The sequence below is a fragment of the Pongo pygmaeus genome, chromosome 10, assembly GCF_028885625.2.
Source record: "Pongo pygmaeus isolate AG05252 chromosome 10, NHGRI_mPonPyg2-v2.0_pri, whole genome shotgun sequence".
Taxonomy (NCBI): Eukaryota; Metazoa; Chordata; class Mammalia; order Primates; family Hominidae; genus Pongo; species Pongo pygmaeus.
In genome coordinates this window covers 82,136,106-82,158,352 of record NC_072383.2, presented here as the reverse complement: position 1 = coordinate 82,158,352, position 22,247 = coordinate 82,136,106, and positions in this window count along the sequence as shown.

Sequence of the window (22,247 nt, the reverse complement as noted above, 5' to 3'; positions counted from 1 at the left end):
GTATTCCATCATATATATATACACACACAAACACATATACATATATATACACATATATACACGTGTATATATGTATATATGTGTATATATATACACGTGTATATATGTGTATATATATACACGTGTATATATGTGTATATATATACACGTGTATATATGTGTATATATATACACGTGTATATATGTGTATATATATACACGTGTATATATGTGTATATATATACACGTGTATATATGTGTATATATATACACGTGTATATATGTGTATATATACATACATGTATGTATACATACATATGTGTATATACATACATGTATGTATATATACATATGTGTATATACATATATGTATGTATACATACATATATGTATATATGTGTATATATACATACATGTATGTATATGTGTATATATACATACATGTATGTATATATGTGTATATATACATACATGTATGTATATATGTGTATATACATATATGTATGTATACATACATATATGTATATATGTGTATATATACATACATGTGTGTATATATGTGTATATACATATATGTGTGTATATATGTGTATATACATATATGTGTGTATATATGTGTATATATACATATGTGTGTATATGTGTATATATACATACGTGTGTATATATGTATATATACATATATGTGTGTATATATGTGTACATATATACATACGTGTGTATATATGTGTACATATATACATACGTGTGTGTATATATGTGTACATATATACATACGTGTGTGTATATATGTATGTATATAGATAATATATACACATATATGTGTATATATGTATTTATACACATATATATACATATATGTGTGTGTATATATGTACATATATATGTATCACAGTTTCTTTATCCCCTCATTGATTGATGGACATTTGGGTTGGTTCCATGTTTTTGCAATTGTGAATTGTGCTGCTATAAACATGCGTGTGCAAGTATCTTTTTCGTATAATGACCTCTTTTCCTCTGGTTAGATACCTAGTAGTGGGATTGCTGGACTAAATGGTAGTTCTACTTTTAGTTCTTTAAGGAATCTTCAAACTGTTTTCCATAGTGATTGTACTCATTTACATTCCCACCAGCAGTGTAGAAGTGTTCCCTGTTCACTGCATCCACACCAACATCTATTATTTTTCTGTTGTTTGACTATGGCCATTCTTGCAGGAATAAGATGGTATTGCATTGTGGTTTTGATTTGCATTTCCCTGAGCATTAGTGATGTTGAGCATTTTTTCATACGCTTGTTGGCCATTGCCACATGTGGGAGAATGAAACTGGATCCTCATCTCTCACCTTATACAAAAATCAACTCAAGATGAATTAAGGACTTAAATCTAAGAATTGAAACTATAAAAATTCTAGAAGATAACATTGGAATAAACTTCCTAGATGTTAGGTTAGGCAAACCAAGAACCCAAAAGCAAATGCAACAAAAACAAAGATATATAACTGGAACTTAATTAAACTAAAGAGTTTTTGCATAGCAAAAGGAACAGTCAGCAGAGTAAACAGACAACTCACAGAGTGGGAGAATATCTTCACAATCTATACATCTGACAAAGGACTAATACCCAGAATCTACAATGAACTCGAACAAATCAGCAAGAAAAAGACAAACAATCCCATCAAAAAGTGGGCTAAGGACATGAATAGACAATTCTTAAAAGAGGATATACCAGCTCAGTCTCATTCTTGACTCTCTGATTTAGTGACTGCTTGCCAAACAATTGCTTGTTTAATTTACTAAGATATTTTGCTATAAGTTTCATATACGTTTTCAAATTTAATGTTCATATCAAATCAGTAAGTTATGGATTATGAATCTCATCTTTTAGATGATGAAACTGAGGTTTATATGCTATAGCAGTAAGAAGTGGAGCTAAGTTTTGAACTCATATTTTTATAGCTTGTGCTCACACCCATTCAATCATGCCATTCTGTCTTCTGATTATATTTGCTTGATACGTAGAACCTGAATGTTTTCTGATTTTTAATTTCATTCATATTTTTCACTCAAATTTATATAAAGGTTTCTCATCTCTTGATATGTACACTTAGCTTCAACATAGGCTTTTAAATGTAATTCCCTGTTTGGGCCATTTTCTTCCCCGGTCTATTTCTGTAAATTTCTCCCATAATTGACTACTGCCTGTGACCAGTACTGCCGATGACAATCACCACCAAACATATTTGGGTGTATCTAGATGAAATTGGATTTTAGTATCAACATAAGAAAAATAATTATAAAAGTGAATGAATTATTGAAATATATTTAGTTGCATTTACAATACATATAAACTACTCCATTCTGCTGACAACAGTAATTGAGACTTAAGATCAACACCAAAGGAAATTGTTTTACAATAACTCACTGTTAACCATCTTTATTGATATTGTGATCAAAAGCATTTAGGACATCACTGATATTATTTTCCACACTAGATTCTTCACGTTACTCTTGGTCCAAAAATATGTCCTGGACTCTTTAAGGCAGGAAGCCCTGGCCTGTCTGTCTCTCATTTGGTTTTTAGCATCACAGAGGCAGGACGGGTATAGTCATCTATCTTCTATCTGTTTTATTCTGAATTCATTCATGGCTTTGAGGTGAATCTCTTAGGATTTGGCTTTCATAACATTTTGTTTGTTTTGATTTAATAGTTCAGGTAATAGATTCTATGATTGATATTTACTTCCTCATATTAAACCTTATCCCTGGCTTCTGAGGCAGTTCTAAACTTTGACTTCTGGCCTTGATCAATAGCCAGAAATATCATTCACAGTCCCTGCTGTCCCAAGTAAGATAAGGTAGATGATTCTGTGTTTGCATGATGGTATCTGCTGCATGACTTAATAATAGTTTCCTTCACATTTTGAGGACAATCTTATAAATAACAAAGAGAAGGGGTGTCTTTGTCCATTCAAGCTGCTGTAACAAATTACCATAGCCTGTGTGGTTTAAGCAATTTATTTCTCACAGTTCTGGAAGCTGGAAAATCGAAGATCAAGACACCAACCTATCTAGTGTCTAGTGAGGGCCTGTTTTTTGGTTTTCTTGTAGCTTCAGCTGGTGGAGAATAGAGAAAGCACAAACTCTCTTGTCTCTTTTTATAAGGGTACTAATTCTATTCATGGAGACTCCCACATAATTATCTACCAAAGGCTCCACTTTCTAATACCATCACCACAGGGGTTAGGGTTTTAACATGTGAAGTTTGAGAAGACACAAACATTTAGTCCATAACAAGGAACTTCTTTATTTTACCATGTTATGAATTTGATGAATAGTCTGAAAAGCAATTTGCTTATTCTTCATATTTTTCCACTTGTCTAGTGTTCTTCTCCTTTGAATTTTACTGTATTCTTAAAATAGTAGTAAAAAAATTAAATAACTACAACAAAAACAAAAATCTTTATACTCAGAGACTCCTTATGTGTAAATACAATCACATGCTGTATAGCAATGTTTCAGTGCAATATGATGCTGATCTCATAAGATTATGATAGTTCATTTTCAGTGTTTCTTTTCTACACTTAGATATGTTTAGGTACTATTTACCATTGTGTTATAATTACCTACAGTATTTAGTACAGTAACATGCTGATATGGTCTGGCTCTCTGTCCCCACCCAAAGCTCATTTAGAATTGTAATCTCCCCATGTAGAGTAGAGGGAGGGAGGTGATTGGATCATGGGGGCAGATTCCCCCATGCTGTTCTCGTGAATTCTCAGGTGATCTGATGGTTTTATAGACGGTAGTTTTTTCTGTACTCTCACATGCTCTCTCTCTCACCTGCCATCAGAAAAGACATGCCTGCTTCCCCTTTCATCATGATTTTAAGTTTCCTGAGGTCTCCCCAAACATGCAGAGCTGTGAGTCAATTAAACCTCTTTCCTTTATAAATTACCCAGGCTCAGGAAGTTCTTTGTAGCAGTGTGAAAACAAACAAATACTACAGTTTTGTAGTCTAGGAGCCATAGGCTATACCCCATAGCCTAGGTGTATATATGCTCACCATCAAGCTTTGTGAGTCCACTCTATGGTGTTTGCACATCACAAAATTACCTAATGATGCATTTCTCATATTTCTATCATTAAGTGACACATGACTGTGAATGGAGAATACTAATTAGAGAGGACAAATATATTATTTTGAATTATTTCTTGTCATCCCTTATTCAAAACTTTTAAAATTTAGTCCAGTCTGAAACATCATACGGTGGATATCAGAAATAAATAAATGTCCTTTTCCAATTTAAATCAATCCTATACATTCCAATTTGAGATTTGCCACTATTATGACACAGAGTCAAAGACAAACATAAATGTAGTTACAATAACCAACCTACGAATAATGCATAGGACAATTTAACTTCCCCCTTTCAGAAAATTGTTGAATAAACACATCAAAGTAATCACCTAACCAAAGACCCAGATCATATTATTTTAATGACAGCTATACAAGATTTATTTTGAAAATGTCCACTTTAACATCAAGCAACTAGACAATTCAAAAGCCCACCTGCAGAAGTTTCATGGTGACTTAAAACTATTAAATAACAGCTAGGACTTATTTTCTATTCACTTTAAAAGCAAGTAAGTGTTTAATGTTTGAAGGAAGCTTGATTTCCAGATAAACAGATGCCTAATTTTTATATTGCATTTTTGTAAGAGCATACTTCAATTTACAGGTTCCTGTGAACAAGTTCTCAATTCCATTTTTGGAAAAACAGATTAAATTTGGGGGCCCAGGTGTGTGTGTGTGTCTGTGTGTGTGTGTGTGTGTTTGTGCTTTAAATGGTGCCATGTCACTTTGAACTAGCTTCTAGTAAAATGCATCTCACTATTTGTTTAATAATCAGTATATTACAGACACTTTTAATTTGTTTTTTGTACTTAATGTTGAGATTGACACATTTACCTAAGGAAATAATAGTATAATACTTAGCCAGGGATATGAAATTTTATTTTTATTCTCAAATTGTATATTATAAGATTAATTAGCATTAGAAAACTGTACTAAAATTTTGAGCAGGGACATCTGTGAAACAGGAAAATTCCAACAACAGAGTTCAATTCTAACCTGTTTTTCTACATAAAAGTCATGAAATCTAACTAGTAACAAAAGTTCTTTTTCCACTAAATCAACTATGTTAGTGTAGGATTCAGCATTTCAAGCTAAAAATCATATCACATTATGATTTACCTATGTAAAGGAATGTTCCCTGTCTTCTTATGCAGGTCCTTGAAGGAGTGCATAGAAGCCCACAAATCTTACTACTTGGGGACTTTCTACAAAGTTTGAATAAATATGGGATTCAATACACTACAATACATTTCTAATGTTCTGCATCCGCTAAGTAAACATCAAAATTCAAATTTTACTTTCTGTGCTATAAGCCAGTACTTTGTTTGATCATTTTTGAAATATACATTATGTAAATATCAAAGGAAATGTCAATATGTGAAGTGGAAGTGCCTTCCATCACATGGCAGAGCTCATTACTAACACTGCTAATAGCAAGTTGCCTGAGCGCCATTCAACATGCATTATGGCCATGGCCTTTAAATCTCTAGTCCCAGATCAGTATATTCTTAAATAACTATATTTGATTGAGCTATAGGGCCTAAAATCTGGGCTCAAGCAATTTTTAAATGCCATACAATTATATAGTTACATATTGATTTTATATTCACTAATAGAAGAAAAGATGCACAATTCATACCTAGAAATACTATGAAAATAACATTTAGAAAAAAAGTGTATTTTTATTATTTATTTATAGAACCTATTCATATGATAGCTCTTTTTGTCCCATGTAGCACATAACTATCTCTTCTCAGATTGCCAAGAATGCCAGTGATCCTTTTCCATTTCAAGGGAATTCTACAAAAAATTAATATCGCCAAACCTTTTAACAAGATTGTCTATAAACCCTATAATGGGTTTTCTTAATTATCTTGCTGATTCCTCTGTTCTCATACTGATCTATCTTTGGAATTAGAAGATGGTAGATCATCTTAAATATCTACAATTTATTAAATCTGGCTAAGCAGTCATGCAAATCTGAGGGTTCCAAATAATGCTCTCTGTGGTCCCTTATTAATGTCTCAAGGAGGAAATTTAGCATAGCTCTTCCATTCAAGAACTTATTTTACCTCATATTATATTTAAAAGTATACATTAAATACCATGTAGAGTTATAATAGATGTGTATTCATTTTTAAGCACTGTGAAAATGAGACAAGAATTTTTGAAATCATGGAGCTCAGAGCATAACATTTAAAAATGATTAATACATAAAATAATTATTGATTATTTATTATATTATTTATATGGTTTTATCATAGGTGCTGCAAAGGGAAATTATGTCTAGCATAAGACACAATTTCTGACATTGAAAAACTTACAATTGAATTGAGGAAATAACATATCTCCGGACAACTTAACAAGGTAATTAATATCAAATTCCAAAGGGTATAATATATGCTAAAGATATTCAGAAAGAGGAGTGATATTTTCCATTGGGTCACACAATACCATTTGGTTTCATTGACATAGCAGTCGAGAGGTTTGTTAAAGGTGAATTATTATAAATTAATTTTTGTTCATATTCATATTGAGTTATGAAAAACAGAAATAGAAATGGATGAGAGATGTTAGGTGACTAAGTCAAAATATTATTTATTACTGAAGATTGAATATGATGTTGGATACCAGTAATGATGTATCTTGAATGTCAGTCTGAGAAATATGCTTTTAACCTGAATCAGTGGGATGTCACTTCAGTACTTCAACTATTACTTGGTACTTCCACTCAGTAACCACTGAGGTCACAAAATAAACAAAATCAAGGTAATCTAAAACATTGTGAAAAGCCATTTAGATCATGCTAGGAATGGGATTTTAAAAATCGAATCACATAGCAATTAGTAGTAAGAATAAAATTGCTTAGTAAACATTTGTTAAATATTGGATTTCTCATAGTACTTAATATTTTTCTATCTTATATAATTTTTATGATTTACACAATTATACATACTCTTGCTCATTCAAAGTTGATGACCTTACAACATCTTTTGAGTAGACAGAGTGGTTGTAAGTTTCTAAAATAAATAACCAAGAATTAGAAAATTTAAGTAACTTGTCACGGTTAAACAGCCAAGGTTTTATTTTAGACACTGATGGGGCCATATTTTGCTCTTAGAAATAAAGACTACGAAGCAGTTTTAATATTTCAGTCGTTTTTTCTTTTTCTCTATGGTTTCTGAATAAACCATAGAAACTAAGCAGGGTCATAAGAGTTGCTAAACAAAGGTGTAACTTTGAAGGTAAGGACTCTTCTAGTACTGTTGAAACTCAGAGCCCATGCTCAACTCAAACATAAGGTAATAGGAAAAAATAAAGAATATTCTTTCTTCTGGTAAACCAATTACCTCTCAAAATCTACTTACAATGCAAATTAAAAGGGTTCAGAGGATTCTGTCAGCATCACTCCCTACATTTAAACATGCTTCATTTCATTGCTAACACATCAAGTTCACGATACATAATAATCGGTGTCATTAGCAATGAGTTTTATATATTCTATAACTACAGGAGTCATATCCTTTTAAAGACTATGAAAAATTAGTGTTTAATAAAAGAAGCATAGTAATTTTGTGATCCATTCCTTGATTAGGTTCATTTGTTCTTCTTTGTTATTTCAATCTGGTAAACATTTTCTTATGTGCTTGCACTGATGTACCGTATTATGGGTTTATATTGTCCTCTTAATTTAAAGTTTCAGTGTGACATTTCCATTAGTTCTGATACAGCATTGCACTGGATTTCTTTAGTTTATCAGCTTATTTCCTAATATTGGACACTGTGTTATTTTACATTTGTTCAAAACAATGTGAATTCAGAATATGCCTATTTTATGGCTAGGTGTACGGAAAGTAGATTTTGGGCAAGTCACTAGATAGGCAGATTAAAGGAATTGTATAATATAACGTTGTCCTTCAGATATTTCTTGTCTCAAAGATGAGAGAGTCTTCATCTGTCTACCTTATATTATCTCATCATTTTGGGCTAGAATCATCACCCAAGTCCTTACAAAGGGCAGTCTTTCATTTACCGCTAGCAGTTGTTTAAGCTAATGCAATAATTTTTTTGAAGTATGTATATGCAATTTTTACTCAAATGCCAACAAATATTTATGTTCTTTACAACAAGATATAAACTTCTAGGCAGGTAAGTTTTGAATAATCTAAAATACAAGGAGCAAAGTTTGCCAAACAGTATTGATTTCAAAATGAGTAGTGTAAAATATTGGAAACAATATCAATATCCAACATCAGTGAAATGTCCATTGCATTATGAAACATCTAAAACAATGTGGATAAGAAGCATTTAATCACACAGAAAAGTAGTCACTAAGAGTGCAGATCCTATTAGACTTTCTACTACTATGCTCACAAAACGTCTTCCACAAACTACTAATTGAGTGGTCTTGGGCAAGCTGTTCTCTCTTTGTCTCTATTTTCTCAACCATTTAATGGAGATAATAACTATCTCAGGAGATGTTGCAAACATTTGACAAATTAATATATATTAAGCTTTTTGAACAGTGCTTGGAAGGTAATTAATGCCAAAAAAAGCTATTATGAGTATTTTATTATAATTTTCATTAATAATATCTTAATGGTTTTTAAATAAGACTAAAAACATTGAAAAATAATTACTAAAAGATAACATGTTGAGATTATCAGTGATGGTTTTATCTAAAATTTGACTTTATATTTTTAAAACTTAAAATTTCTTAAATTTTTTACAAATAAACTAATATTTTACAATAAAAGTTAGCAATGTGAAAATGTGCTTAAGAAATACATACTTTAAATGGAAAATTAAAAAAAGGAAGCCAGCTCCGCTATGCCTGGTCAACCTAACACTGATTCTTAATTTGTTTGAGGAATTTTGGAAACAAATTTCTTACAAGTCTGTTTCAGGGAGGACTAGCTAGATTTTGCTGTGCTAAAACACACAAACAAAAACCAAAACTACCTCAAACTAAAGGGTTTAAAGCAACAAGGATATATTTTTTTTTTCACCATGCTTATCACAGGTCAGTAGAGAGGGGAGAGCATGCTCTGCTTATCACAGTTCTTAAGAACGCTGACTGCTGGAGCAACACCAATTTCAAATTGTCATCAATGTGCAAGAGTGGAGGAAACTCTAGAGGATCTTATTATTGGCAATTAAGTGCCCTGGCCTGGGAGTATTACTATACATTCTTTAACAGTTCATTGGCCAGAGCTAGTCACATGGTGAGACTAAACCATGAAGGGGTCCGAGAAGTGAACAAAGGGATTTTCCTTCTTACACAAAAGTATATTAAAAATGAAGAAGTTTAAGAAAGTGCCCAGAAGTCTATGGTTTAAATGCCAATTGGCTAGAGATTATAAATGTGTTATAAGAACATCAATCATACCTGTCAAAATAAGGGGCTCATTAAAACTGCAACAAGGAGAAATAAAGGAGGTGAAATAATTAGAAGGCGGCCAGTGAACTTCAGATTTAATTCAGAAGGCAAGCAGAAAATTTTCAGTATGCCACCAAGCTCTACACTTTTGAGTGTGGCAGAAAATGTCCAGTCAAGTAAGGAGTGGCCAAAGGAAAAACAATTAGAGACATGAAAAGCAAAGGAGGTAATGAGCAGAGGGTGAAGAAAAAGTAACACAAGTCTAAAAGTGGATATTTTTGTCTCAGAGTTATTTTTTTAAAGAGGCAAGAATTATGTCTTCTTTCTCTTGTTTTACGTGCTTTTAGTCCCAGAAAACTTCATTTCTATACTCATAGATTTCTATATGTGTAGCCTGAGAATCGGTTATTTGTTATTCTTGAATATGGTCACTTATTCTTGAATATGGTCACAACTTTCTATTAATATAATTATCTGGTTAGTATTGAAACATAATTTAAAATTATCTTCACTTCCTAATTTATAAAATTATTATGTTGTTTTGAATAAACTAAGATTCCTTTGAATTTCAGAATTCTAACTAAAAGTTTAGAGTAAAATCAATTCTCAATACCGATTCTACTGTCAAAGTTCATCCCTCATTCCCACCTCGTGTTTTCATCTGGTTTCCTGTAATCCACCATTTCACGGTTTATCTTCTATATGTATTGGGGTTTCTGCTCATCTTTGGTTTATGAGCTCATCCTCCCCAAACCCTAAGAGTAGTCCCAAATGTACCTCTTTGAATTTCCTTTTCATTTATTTTTTAAGTTTTGTTAAATCCTTGGAGAATACTTAATTTCTTTAAATATTCCAACAACTTCTATATTGGTATCTTGAGACCACAGCTCTCTCCTCACTTTACTCATAATGAACTTCTTATTTGGTGTTTTCATCTGCATGTATAATAAGAATATCAAATCAGCATACTGAAAACTGAGCTCCTGATCCTTTCTATCCCTATAAGTTTGTTTCTTCACCATCTCTGCAAAAGACAATTTTATTTTCAAGCTGCACAGGCCAAAAAACTCAGTATCTTACCTGACTCCTCTCTTTATATTACACGCTAGACTAAACAAAGGCCTTCAGCAATCTTGACCACTTCTCGCTATTTCTACTGCTTCCATCCTAGCCTAAACCACCATCATCTTTTTCCTGATTTATTTTCACCAGTCTTCCAAATAGTGCCTTGGCTTCCACCCTTAAACAACTTCAATCTTTTCCTGACACAGTCATCGGAATGATCCAGTCAAAACAGAAGTCAGACCATATCATTCTTATAGTGAAACATCTAGTGGATTCCCACCACAGAGTAAAAATCAAATTTCTTATAATATTCGAAAAGGCTCTACACATTTTAAGCTCCCTTTATCTTTCTGACTTCTTTTCCTGTTGCTATCTTTTTCCTCATACTGATCTCCCAACTCTTTTATAAACATGCTAGGCATGCTTCTACCTCAGGCCATCTGTATTTCTGTTTGCTCTACCTAAAATATTCTTCCCTCCTTTACCTGCATGGCTTACTCCCTCTCCACATTCAATTGTTTAACAAATTGTCACTTTCTCAATGAAACTCTTCCCATCTATTATGTTTAATTTTGAAAATTCCAATACTTCTTGCTATGCAACTCTCCAACAACCACCTTCTATAACATCCTTTATTTCTCTCTTCAGCAAGTATCACCATTTACCATATAATTATTTTAATTATTTACCTTAGTTCTTACCTGATTTTCTCACTGAAGAAAAACACTTATAGGCAATGTTTTTCTTTTATCTTTCTGTTTATTCATTGTTGTATCTCCGGTGCCTAGAACATCGCTTGCAATATGACCCTCATTTGTGCTGACTGAATTAATGATTTATCCTAAATGTAATTATTTTTAACTGTGCCAGTATGATTTCCTCAAATCTTACTTAATTTCTTATATTTGAATTTAGAGTGTATATGGATATTTGAATTTAAAGACAAATAATAATTGATTAACCTTATCAATAAATAGCTTATAATGTTACATCAGCTTGCAATTAATTAAAAGGCTCCCCCACTTTTTTTTTTTTTTGAGACACAGTCTCTTTCTGTCGGCCAGGCTGGAGTGCAGTGGCATGATTTCGACTCACTACAACCTCCGTCTCCCAGGCTCAAGCAATTCTCCTGCCTCAGCCTCCCAAGTAGCTGAGATTACAGGCATGTGCCACCACACCTGGCTAATTTTTGTATTTTTAGTAGAGACGGGTTTTCACCATGTTAGCGAACTCCTGACCTCAGGTAATCCACCCGCCTTAGCCTCCCAAAGTGCTGGGATTACAGGCGTGAGCCACCTTGCCCAGCCAAAAGGCCCTTGATTTGTTAACCATTGAAACCAAACTTATAAGATAACAGAAATACATCATATTAGCATAATAAAGGATAAAAATGATGTGATCATCTTAATAGCTGCAGAAAATACCTGAGATAAAAATTAATACACTTTCATGATAAAAATTCTCAACATATTGGGAATAAAAGGATGACCTTCAAAATAATGAAAACTATATATGCCAAACCCACAGCTAACATACTCAATGGTTGTATTAGTTCATTTTCACATTGCTATAAAGAAATACCCGAGGCTGGGTAATTTATAAAGGAAAAAGTTTTGACACCTAGTTCCACATGGCTAGGGAGGACTCAGGAAACTTACAATCATGGTGGAAGGTGAAGGGGAAACAAAAACCTTCTTATCAAGGCAGCAGGAAAGAGAAGAGTAAATGAAGAACTTCTAAACATTTATAAAACCATCAGATCTTTTGAGAACTCACTATCATGAGATCTGATGAGAACATCAACTCACAAGAACGTCATTGAGGAAACTGCCCCATGATCCAATTACCTCCCTCCCTTGACACGTGGGGATTATAAATTATAATTCCAGATGAGATTTAGCTGGGGACACATTGCCAAACCACATCAATCGTGAAAAACTAAAAGCTTGTCTTCTAAGATCAGGAAAAAGGCAAAAATTGCTACTCTCGTCTCTTTTATTTAATATAGTTCTGGAAGTTCTAGCCAGAATAATAAGGCAAGAAAAAGAAATAAAATGATCTAAACAATAAGTAAGTAGTAGAATTGTCTCTGTTTGCAGATGACATTTTCCTAATATATAAAAAACACTAAATATTACACCAAAAACTATTTAAGCTAATAAAAAATTTCAGTAAGGTTCCAGGATACAGAGTCAACATAAAAAGAAACAGTTGTATGGAAAAAAATGTCAAAGTATTAAAAAAAACAAATTAAGAAAACAATCCCATTAACAATAGCATCAAAAAGTTAAAATACTTAGGGATAAATATAGCAAAGAATTTGAAAGATTTGGATACTGTAAACAATAAAACATTGATGAAGGAAATTGATGCCACAAATTAATAGAAAGATATATCATATTTATGGATTAGAATAATTAATCCTATTTTACTTATACTTCTCAAAGCAGTATACATATCCAGTGCAGTTCCTATCAAACTTCCAATGGCATTTTTCACAAAAATAGGAAAAGAAAAGCTAAAACTCATATAAAGTTACTAAGAACCCAGAATAGCTGAAGCAATATAGAGAAAAAACAAACAACAAAAAAACAAAGCTGGAGTTGTCACACTATTTGGTTGCAAAATCTGCTTCAAAATTTTACTAATAAAAACAGTATGGCACTATCATAAAACGGACATATAGACCAATAACAAAATAAAGGTATCATAAATAAATCCACACATTTACAGTCAATTGATAATTTGACAAAGTTCCAAGAACACACAATAGAGAAATATGAATGGTTTTAAGAAAACTGTATGTCTACATGCAGAAGAATGAAACTGGATGCTTATCTCAGACCACATACCAAAAGCAATTCAAAATAAAAGGCTTCAATATAAGACCTGCAGCTATAAAACTACCAGAAAAAAACACATTAAAAAATACTTCTTGACATTGATCTTGGAAATATTATTTTGGTTATGACCCCCAAAACACAGGCAACAAAATGAAAAAGTAGACAAATTGGATTCCATCAAACTAAACATCTGCACAGCAAAGAATACATTACCAGAGTGAAGAGAAAACCAATGGAGTGGGAGAACATATTTGCAAGTCATATATACAACAAGGAGTTAATATCCAAAATATACAAGAAACTTGGCCAGGTGCAGTGACTCGTGCCTGTAATCCCAGATACTCAGGAGGCTGAGGCAGAATAATTGCTTGAGCCCTGGAGATGGAGGTTGCAGTGAGTTGAAATCATGCCACTGCACTCCAGCCTGGCAGACAGAGCAAGACTGTGAAGGAAGAAAGAAAGATAGAAAGAAAGAGAAAGAGAGGAAAGAGAGGAAAGAGTGGAAAGAAGGAAAGAGAGGAAAGAAGGAAAGAAGGAAAGGAAGGAAAGAAAGGAAGGAAAGAACGGAAGGAAAGAAAGAAAGGAAGGAAAGAAAGAAAGGAAGGAAGGAAGGAAAGAAAAGAAGGAAGGAAGGAAAGGAAGAAGAAGAAAGAAACTTAAACAACTCAATAGCAAGAAAACGAATAGCCCAATTAAAAAAAAAAAAATGAACAAAAGACCTGAGTGGACATTTCTCAAAAGAAGGAAGACAAATGGCAACAGGTATATGAAAAAAATGTTCAACCTCACTTATAATCAGTGAAATGCAAATCAAAATCACAATATCACTTCACATTTTTTAGAATGGCTAATATCAAAAAGATAAAAGATAAAAAGTGTTGGAAACAACCTAAGTGTCCATCAGCAGATGAACAGGTGAAGACAATGTGGTAGTTACACACAGTAGAGTACCATTCAGCCATAAAAAAGAATGAGTCTGTCATTTGCAAAAACACAAGTGGAATGAAACATAAATGAAACTAGAGGGCATTATGTTAAGTGATATAAGCCATGCACAGAAAAAGCATCGCATGTTTTCACTTGTTTGTGGAATCTAAAAAGTCAAAATAATTGAACTCATTGAGATAGAGAATAGAAGGATGGTTACCAGAAACTGGGAAGTGTAGTGGGGGTTGGGGGAGAGGTGTGGATGGTTAATGAGTACAGAAAAAGTTAGAAGAAATGAGTAAGACAGTATTTGCTAGCACAACGGTGTGGCTATAATTAATAATAATTTAGTTGTACATTAAAAAATAACTAAAGGAGTATAATTGGATTGTTTGTAGCACAAAGAATGAATGCATCGGGGGCTGGATACCCCATTCTCCATGATGTGATTATTACACATTTTGTGTCTCTACCAAAATATCTCATGCACCCCATGAATATATATACCTACTATGTACATACAAAAAACAAAAATAAATTAATTAATTAAAAGAAAAGAAAATATAAAGAGAGAGTAGTGTTGGTGAGAATGTGCGGAAAAGGGAAATCTGTATATTATTGGTAGGAATGCAAATTGATACAGCCATTGTTAAAAATAGTATGGAAGTTCTTCAAAAATTTAAAAATAGGACAATCATATGACTCAACAATCTTACTTCCGGATATATACCCAAAGGAAATGACATTAGTATCTTGAAGAGATATCTACATCCCAATGTTCACTGCAGTATTATTCACAATAGCCAAGATACAGAATCAAGCTAATTGATGGATCAATGGATTAAAAAAAATGGTGATGTAAATATACAATGAAATATGCTTCTAAAATATTTTCTTCTGAAGAAGCAGAAAATTGGCAGGGCCTGGTGCCTTATGCCTGTAATCCCAGAACTTTGGGAAGCCCAGACAGGTGGATCATTTGAGGTCAGGAGTTCGAGACCAGCCTAGCCAACATGGTGAAACCCCATCTCTACTAAAAATACAAAAATTAGCTGGATGGTGGTAGCATGTGCCTATAATCCCAGCTACTCAGGAGGCTGAGGCAGGAGAATCGCTTGAGCCTGGGCGCGAATGTTGCGGTGAGCTGAGATTTAGCCACTGCACTCCAGTCTGGGAGACAGAGTGAGACCCTGTCCCCCCACCCTCCAAAAAAAGGCAGAAAATTATGTCATTTGTGACAACATGAATGAATGTGGAGGACATTATGCTAAGTGAAATAAGCCAGGCACAGAAAGACAAATACTATATGATCTCATTAAATGTGGAATCTAAGAAAGTCTAAATAATAGAAGCAGATAATAGGAAGGTGGTTACCAGGGTTGGCCTTTGTTGGTCAAAGATGTTGATCAAAGAGTACAAAGTTTCAATTTAAAGGAAGGAGATCTAATGTACAGCATGATGGCTAGAGTCAGTAAGCTGTATTGTACACTTGAAATTTGCTAAGAGAGCTTAAATGTTCTCAGCGTATGCAAGACAGTAACGATGTGAGGGGATGGCTGTATTAATTAGCATTATAGTGGTAATCAATTTGTATGTTTATCAAAACATCACCTCGTACACTTTAAATATATATAATTATTATTTGTCAATTATACCTCTAAAGTTAAAAGTAAAATAAATAGCAGAAAATAATCACATAACTAAAAACATAATGATTTATTTTTCTTATATCACTGATACATTTAATAATTTTTTTTGCTGTATAGCACACTGAGTAAAATGTTAATTAAAATTATGTTGTTTTGCACAAATGTTGAAAACATGTGCAGAGTTGCCTCATTTTATTTGAGCCGAGTTCTAAAATGAATATGTATGACACATATAGTCAAAATCTCCTTTTACAATTTTGTAAGTTGCCTGTATATGTTCTTAATCTGTTGAATTACATCTATATAAATAAATAACATATAAACCTGTCATATTTACCAGAATACATTTCAAATTCTAAGAGTTTTATATATATGTATATATGTGTATGTACATATATATATATTTATATATGAAAGTGATCACATATAGTTGAATTTAGTTAAAGAACTATGTATGGGAATGCCCATGTTCAGATACACAGCATTCATCATCTGTAATCCTCAGATTTTTCCTATAAATTTTATAAATGACTCATCTCTGGATATGATTTAATAAGATAATGTAAAACTTAGTAAAGTCAAAACAGTTATAATGTAAATGTTGCTAAATAGTCATATTCTAAAATAATAAAAAGTGTTTAGTGGCTAATTTTATACAAATAATAACTTTAAATCTTTAATTATATAATGGTTGGTTCTTATCACCAAATTCTTACAGTTGATCACCAAGCTTACAGTGTTTCCACAGATGTCTCTTGGCAATTAGTAAAGCCTTTTCACAGAAACAAACTGAAAAAAATTTTATATTTAAAATTAAAGTATTTTAATAAGACCATACTTGTAATTTCACTGAGGCTACTTTAATAATAATAAGGTAGCTGCTTAATGTGCTTAAAGAGTTACTTAAATAAGTCTACATATTTTAAGGTATTTGCTGTGGCAAAATTAATTTAAAAACCTATATTCTAAAAGGTTGTAAAATTTGCATTATTATACATTAAAAACATAAGTTCTGATTTAATTATGCAACGCTGTTAAACTTTTAAAAGCAGATTTGCCATGTTAATAACCAAGTCTCTTTATAACCTATTACTCTGAACAGCCACATAAATCATACACTTGCAACTTGGCACCTTTGAGGACCTCTCCCAACCCAAATACTGTTACACAAATAGTGTCCCATAAAGATTTAAAAACTCATAAAGATTTCAAATTCAGCTGGTGGTCCTTGCATCTGCTGATAGCACCATTCCCTTTTCATTAAAGTCGTAACCAAGATAATTCATACAATGACTAGTCAGAAATATTTATGTGTGAAGGCCTTACAATATGTCAGGCACTGTGCTAGGAGCACTGTATACATATCCTTTTTATCTTTAAAAAATCCTTAGAGGTAGTAAACCCGTTCTGGTTATACAGATGCCTGGAATAGAGGCAACTCATTTAAACACAAGAGGCTAAGAAAGAGCCTCAAATTCTGCTTAGGTTACAGTTTCTAATGCTTCTGCAATTAAGAATAATAACAGCTGGTCAAAGGATACACAATTTTAGTTAGGAAGAATAAATTTGAGATCTATTGTGTAGCATGGAAACTGTAGTTAATAACATACATTGTATAGTTGAAAATTGCCAAGAGAATAGATTTTAAGTGTTTTCACCAAACACAGAAAAATAAGTATGTAAATTAGTGCATATTATTTATCATATTATTTTAGATAAATTGGTTTTTATTCTCAAAACAAATACAACCAACAAAATCTCTTCTACTTTTCTATTTGATATACACTATCAAATATGTTTTTTATAGTTGAAATCACACTTAATTGGCAATGGAAATTTTAATGAAAATTCAATAAATATTTATTAAGTTTCTAGTACAGCAAGATATTTTGCCAGGTCCTGAGGGGAATTTGCTTGACTTAGCTATTCTTTAATGTATACATATTTTAAAACATCATGTTGCCTACCATAATATATATTCAATTTTATTTGTCAGTTAAAAAATATGAATTAATTAATTAATTTTAAAAAAATCAGCAAAAGTGATTCAGTGCCAGGCAGCAGGCTGTGTTTTTTACACACTTTATGCTATTTACTTATCCCAATAACCCTAAAATATGAGTGTTATTATTATCTTTATTTTACATAGAAATAAACTGGAGCTTAGGAAGCTTACATAAATTTCCCAAGCTCAAACAGATAGAACACGGAAGAGTGAGAGCTCTGTTAAGCTCTCTCAAGCAAAAACACAACCAGTGGGTCTACCACCTAGGAAGTAGCATATGGATAACTGAAGAGGCTACAACTATATGGACCCTAATTATAGGAGGAAAACAGCCAAATAATTCTTACTGCTGTGTGTTCAGAAGAATACCTCATTCCTCATATTAAATTGGAATAGGAAGTATTTATTCCTGAAAAGATTGCTGTGACGTTTAAGTAAGAAATTTATTTAAATTATTCATCACCATCTCTGTGGATGTCTCACCCTACCCCATCTACCAGCAGAAGAGTAATAAAAACTCATGCTTCATCATAGAGAACTATTCACTCAAAGTTGTTGTCTTAGGCTTTGTTACAGGTTTCTCCCTAAACAGACGGAGCTTAGAGTCAGATAACTGGTTAGAAGGCTTAAGGGCAATAGGGACATATACAAAAAAAGGAATAATATAACAAAACCACTATATACCAAGAATGTAAGTCAACATAATAAAATGCCAACCATCAAGCTTTAGAATTGAATTAGAAACTTTACCAAAGAATGTAACTCAAATAATACCTCAATTGTATTTTATAATTAGAAAATGAGGTTATTTAGTAATGTCACTTTGTAAGTGTAATTGAAAAGTGAACTTATCAGTTTATTAATTCATATGACAATTCTCCATTATAAATTGACTATACAAAGCAGGTCACAGAACTGCAAGCAACAATGAACTGAGTTTCTGAGATAAGAAATATTAATTATTGTTTTTCATAGCCCATTATATTTCAAAGATATTTAACATTTAAGCCCTCTTTAAAACTGTGTAAAATGAAGCAAAATGACATAAATTATTTGTTTATGAAAAAATCTTTAAAATATTTTATAATTTTATATAATTTTGTATATTTGAGACCATACTTCTTTTCCTAAGGGGTTAATTAATCCTTTAATGAAAATGACCCACTCTATGTTGGGAAACAGTTGTCATAAAAATTTATTTATCATATTATGTTGGTGAAGTACATTTTTCTACTCAAAAATAATAATTGCAACAATGAACAAAATTACTTCTGCATTTTGTTTGGTATGCACTATTCATTTTCTGTTTTACAATTGAAACCACACTTTCATGGCAATAGGAATTTCAATGATAATTCAATAAATATGTATTGAGTTTCTACAACAGCAAGATATTTTGCCAGGTCCTGAGGGGCTAGAAATATGAATGAGGTTTGGTTTGTGATTTCTAAGATCTTACCATTTTATTTGGCTGGAATATATGTCATATGATAAAATGGAATAGAAGATTAGATCGTAAGAGAGGCCAAACCATGACATTTCTTCCATATTGTGATTACGATTTTGGATTTAACTATACCATCAGGAGATTTTATCATAAGAAAAAAACAGTTTGAATTTAGATACACTTCCATCTGCTTAGCAGTGAGATATTGATAAAGTCACTCTAGGCTACTGTAAGATTATGTCACTCTAAGCCTTAGCTCAAAATGGGGATAACAATCACTTTCTCTCAGTTATTTAACACCACTGTTCTCCCTCTTTCCCTTGGAACTTTATATATTTCTAATATGTGGTATTTCTTCATTTATTATCTTTATTAACGCCTACTTTTTCTTTAGATGTCAACTAAATGTTCACCTATTCAGGAAATTCATCCATTACATTACATATGTAATGCAGCAGTTCACCTTTTACCTTTTAAAATTTCACAGCACTCTGTACTTTTCTTTACTTTGAAATTATGTTTCTTTAATTTATATCAGAATATCCATTTTCTTAATGAAATCTGTACTCACCAGAGAGGCTGAAGCAACTTTCATTTGACTTACCATTTCACTTTCAATGCTTAGAGTAGTGACTGCATGTGGTAGATACACAAATATATTTGCAAAATAAAAAATAATAATAATCACTTGGAGCCACTTGAGAAATAAACTTTTTTTTCAAATTTGAATATTTGCATTGAAGAATAGTAGAGTTTATTAGAAAGATATTTCTCAGGAACCATCCTTGTATACCAGGAGTGAACCCCACTTAATTGTATTGTTTAATCTTTTGAATGTGCTGCATAGCAAAAGAAATAATCAACAGAGTAAACAAAATGTGCAGAACAGAAGAAAACATTTGCAAACTGTGCATCTGACAAAAATCTAATATCTAGATTCCACAAGGACCTCCAACAACTCAACAAAAAAAAACACAAATAACTCTATTATAAAGTGGGCAAAGGCCACGAATAGACATTTTTCAAAAGAAGACATGGATGTGGTCAAAAAGTACATGAAAAAAATGCTTAACATCACTAATCATCAGAGAAAGGCATATTAAAACCACAATAAGATACCATCTTACACCAGTCAGAATGGCTATTACTAATGAGTCAAAAGACAACAGATGTCATCAAGAATAAGGAGAAAAGTAACCACTTAAACATTGTTGGTGGGAATATAAACTAGTACTTCTATGGAAAGCAGTATCAAGATTTCTCAAAGAACTAGAACTAAAACTACCATTTGATCCAGCAATCCCACCACGGGATATCTACCAAAGGGAAACGAAATCGTTACATAAAAAAGACACTTGCACTTATGTGTTTATTGCAACACTATTTATAGTAGCAAACTCATGTACCCAACCTGTGTCCATCAGTGGAGGACTGGATAAAGAAAAGATGGTGTGTATCCACACACACACACCATGGAATACTACTCAGCCATTAAAAAATATGAATCAGGGTTTTATTGTTTGTTTGTTTTGTTTCAACATGAATGGAACTGATGGCCATTATCTTAAGTGAAAAAACTCAGAAACAGTAAGTCAAATGCTGCATGTTCTCATATATAAGTGAGAGCTAAACAGTGGGTACACATGGACATACAAAGTTAAAAAGTAGTCACTGGAGCCTCCCAAAGGTGGGTGAGAGGGTGGGAAGGTTGAAAAACTACCTACTGGGTACAGTGTTTACTATTTGGATAATGGGTACACTAAAAGCCCAGATGTCACCACTGTGCAGTATATCCATGTAACAAAGCTGCACTTATACCTCCTAAATACTGAAATAAAAAACTTCAGAGAAAGAAATACATTTTTCATAAAAAGAACATAAATACAGAAATAATTGTGCAATAGATTTAAGATTTCAAGTATAGATTACATGCTGCTGATTAATGTCGTTATAATAACTGTGTGAAAACTCTTCAAATAGCCTACCAACAAAACGACTGTGAGGCTGGGCATGGTGGCTCACACCTGTAATCCCAGCACTTTGGGAGGCCAGGGCAGGTAGATTGCCTGAGGTCAGGAGTTCAAGAGCAGCCTCAGTAACATGGTGAAACCCTGTCTCTACTAAAAATACAAAAATTAGCTGGGCAAGGTGGTTTGTGCTTGTAATCCAAGCACTTGGGAGGCTGAAGCACAAGAATTGCTTGAACCTGGGAGGCAGAGATTGCAGTGAGCCGAGATCCAAGATTGCACCATTGCACTCTGAGCAAGACTCTGTCAAAAACAAAAAACAAACAAACAAACAAAAAAACTGTGTATCAAGTTAATAAAAATATTTAAAAGCTCATGTCTTGCCATAATAAGACCTAACAAATGGATAATATTTTACCTGAAAGGGCAAATTGAGATAACTTTCTTGAAGTATAATAACATGATAATAGCAACAATAATAAAAGAATATCCTAACATTCAGATTATAGTTTTCAGCTACTACAAATTGAATAAGAATATTTCTTGGTGTCTGGCATGCAGGGTTTATTTTCTCAGATATAAGATATAGCTTTGAACTTGTCTATATATAGCAGTAAAAATAAGAAAAAAAATTTAAAGAATTAAGCAAAACATCAGTTTGTTTTCTTCTGTGAATTGTTAGAGAGCAATTTTGTTACATTAGGATAAAATTTGAAAAGAAGATAACATGCCAAAAAACTAAACTAGTAATAGAGAAGTGGAGTGTAATCCTGAATCCACATTTTAGAGTTAAAATCAACAGGGAAATAGAGTAACCTATTACACCTTGGATTTAAGTACATGAAATAA